We start from the raw sequence: 3,850 nt of genomic DNA, 5'->3' as shown, positions 1-3,850 counted from the left end.
AGCCATTTTTACATCATATCTCAATATATCTCATATCATTTACTATCTTAGAGAGGAGGCTAAAGATTAGAGAGACATACACTATTTAGGAGTTCTTCCATTCTTCTAGGGTTTCCATCAAGAAGAAGATCATTCCTACCATGGAGATGACCCTTGAGGGTTGGATGACCACATCAATGAGTGGCTAAACATCTTCTTGGGACTAGAGTTAGCCCTAAGCATGCCTTCTAGACCTTGATGTTTTGTATCTTGAGGGGATTTGTGTTGTAATGTTGTCTTGACATTTGAATAATATATGCGAATCTTGTTTTTACAATGATTTGTGTTGATTAATACTTCCAATTGATCATTTCATTCTATTCATAGGTCTATGTATGCTAGAATAGATGTTCATGTGTTTATTTCTTGGTTTTGTGATATTGATGCATGTCTATATGTATTGATGCTATGAATCTAGAGATTGTCAAGGCATAGTACTTAAATAGAATACTCTTATGATTTGTTTGATGGTTCATACTCATTTCTTGATAGATTGTGTCTCTACCTTAGTTTAATTAGTTTAATTTTCATGTCCTTAGCTTAGATGTAGTGTAGTTGCTTTACTTTCTTAGATGTGAGGACAATCTATATTTGTTGTTTGATGTTCCATACTTATGACTGCAAGTAGTATATTTCTCTAACTTGTTAGTGTGTTGATTATGAGCTTAAAAGAAGGAATAATGGCTTAGTTTGATATATTGTGCTATTCACTAGGTTGTCTAGACAATGTATACTTAATTAGTCAATCCATGCTTGTTGATTCAATCAATCACACCTCTTTGTATTGTAACACATATTTTACCTCATTCATTACACATTGAGTATCTAGAATAGCGATGTTTAGTAGTGACCTCTAGATCCCAAGACCTCGCTCTCTTATTCCCTACCCTTTATTTACTTCAATTGCTTTGTATTGAATTTATTTACATTATAGCTTAATTAACCAATCAAAACACCTTTTGATCACTCGACCTACTAATCCAATCTTGTTTCCATTTCAAGCACGCGCCCAATCCTTTAGGACGATCCTTACTCACCCTAGCTATATTAGTCGTTAGAGTTAGTAGTGGCACTTTATAAATTTAAACTTGGGCATTCTTTCATTGCAATTTAGGTGTATACACGACCAACCGCACCAAGTTTTGGCGCCGTTGCTAGGGATTGATTTGGCAACGCCATGTTTTGGAAACAATTAGAAATTAATACTTTTTTGATCATGTTTTTACCTTATTTTCTTTTTAGTTACTTATTGTGTTTGTTTTTGATTGGCTAGGTGAATTGAGCAAGGAAGTGAAGCAAAGGAGAATTAAAAAGTAAGGAGTTAAGCTAAGCATAAAAAGGGCTAAAATCTAAAAATTGCAAGCTAAGCAAAAATTAAAAAATGAATTGAAGTTGCTTAAGGACCCTTTGTGAGATCTTCTTAACTCAATCTCTAGTTAAATCGTTGGCCCGCATGGTGGCAAGTTCTTAAATTCTTAGATAAATAGTGAGCCCGCGTGGATGTAATTTACTTTTCTTTGCATATTATTCAAGCATGGGAGTATGGGATCATTGTATGTGGAGATTTGTTGATTGATTTATTGTGGGGGCGAAGTGATTGTTATTTGATTGATTACTTGTTATTTGTTTTGTTAGTGCGTGCATAGTTGTAGGTCATTAAATCCTACTCTTATCCCTCCTAATTTGAATCTTGAATCCATTGTTCGTAATCTTAGGGGAAGAGGTAGTTCTCATCACTCCATTTCATCAATGGACGAGCAATACGACGACCATGTAGAGGACCTTGGTCACATAGACCAACAAGGGATCCTCCACCCTAATGTGCATCATGACAACATCCAAGTACCATTAGGCATGCCTAGACCATTCATTCCACCACAACAACAAGGCTAAATTCCATTGGGAATGCCTCGGACAATTTTTGCTCCACAACCTCCCATGGTTCAAGTTAATTACGGTGTTCGTTTAGCACCACCAGTTCGTAATCCTCCCATTGCTTTGCGTGATTATTATATTCCAAATGAATACAATCCACTGACATGCATTCAATTGTCCCCATTTAGAACACATCACTATGAGATTAAACCGTAAACCATTCAAATAATTCCTAACTACCATGGACTTCCAAGTAAAGAACCTTACAAGCATTTGGATGAGTTTCTTGAAGTGTGTTCCACCGTGAAATACATGGACATGCCAGAAGAAGTGTTAAGACTCAAACTTTTTCCTTTTACCCTTAAGGACAAAGCAAAATATTGGTTCAACAATTTTAGGCCTTTTTCGATAACTTCTTAGGCAGAAATGCAACAAAAGTTCTTGAAGAAGTACTACACGGTATCAAAGACCAATACTATGAGAACTTTCATTCTTGAATTTTCTCAAGGGGAAGGGAAATTGTTTCATGAGGCATGGGAAAGATTTAATGACTTGCTTAGGGAGTATCCACATCATAACATTCCTAAGTGGCAATTAGTCCAATACTTCTTTGAAAGTTTGCCGGATAATAAAAAAGTAATGGTAACTGCATCAATGGGTGGTTCTTACCTTGATAAACATGAAAATGATGTTTGGCAACTATATGAAAGTATGAGTGAAAATTTCATGCATAGATCTTTGTCCTCTAAAAATGGTAGAATTTTAGGTAGAAGGAAGAATGTCGGCTTATATCAAGTTGACAATTCAAATGACATAGCCGCCGAGTTGAAATCCTTAACTCAAAGGTGTGATCAATTTTTTGTCAACCACAATTCGGCAAATCAAGTGTCTTCCTCCCCTAATCATGTTCATCATGAATCTAATGAATCTTGTACGACTTGTTCTAGTGTCTTACATACTACTTCCAATTATCCACATGGACATATGCAAATTGAGCATCATGAACAAATTAATGTTACATTTGTCAACCAAAGGAATAATCCCTATTACTCACACTACAATCCTGGATGGATGAATCATCCAAACTTCTCTTGAAAAAGCCAAGGGGAAGGTTCAAACCCTCCCCAATGTGGTTTTCAAGGAAAGTATGTTCCACCTCCAATGCAAAGCTAAGGTTCCTAATGTTATAGATCTTCGTTTCAATCATCACATGGAAACCAATTTTCTAACTCTCATTTTCCTAATTAATCATCTTATTCCCAAGGAAATTTTAGGAGTCCCACTTTTAAAGAGAAAGTGTTGACCGGTTTGGGTACTCTAGAGGCAAACACTTAATTATTTCATTCCCATTCTCAATCCATTGCTAAGCTAGAAACCCAAGTCGGGCAAATAGCTAGTACCTTAAATGCTAGAGAGAAAGGGAAGATGCCTCTAAATGCCCCACTAAAGCAACAATTTATTGTAGAAACCAATGAAGGCCACACAATTGAACATGTTAATGCGGTGACGACCTTGAGAAGTGGGAAAATTGTGGACAATCGAATTGGTGTTTCCAATGAAGAGAGTGAACCGGTGCAACCAAAAGTTAACACCCATTCCGTTTCACATTTTATTCCTCTTTCATTGCATGTGCATGATCATCTTTGTGAGAAAGTGATGAAAAATTATTTGAAAAGTGATTTGAACAATGATTTGAAGAATTCTTATGTTGAAAATGTTGTGACAAATGATTTTGAAAAAGTTTTTGAGCCAAAGGCTCTATTTCCAGATGCCTTGAAATGATTCATTTCTCGTGATAAACAAAAGACCAAAGTGAATGAAATCATCGAAGTGTTTAGGCAAGTGAAGATTAATCTTCCGTTTTTGGATGCAATTAAGCAAATTATGCCAAGTTCTTAAAAGATCTTTGCACCCAAAAGAGGAAGAACAAAAGCCA

Source organism: Cornus florida, unplaced genomic scaffold (genome assembly GCF_030987335.1).
Source record: "Cornus florida cultivar Cherokee Brave unplaced genomic scaffold, ASM3098733v1 CherokeeBrave_3.0.0_Hap2_Chr05, whole genome shotgun sequence".
Classification (NCBI taxonomy): domain Eukaryota; kingdom Viridiplantae; phylum Streptophyta; class Magnoliopsida; order Cornales; family Cornaceae; genus Cornus; species Cornus florida.
Note: the sequence above shows the minus strand (reverse complement) of the source record.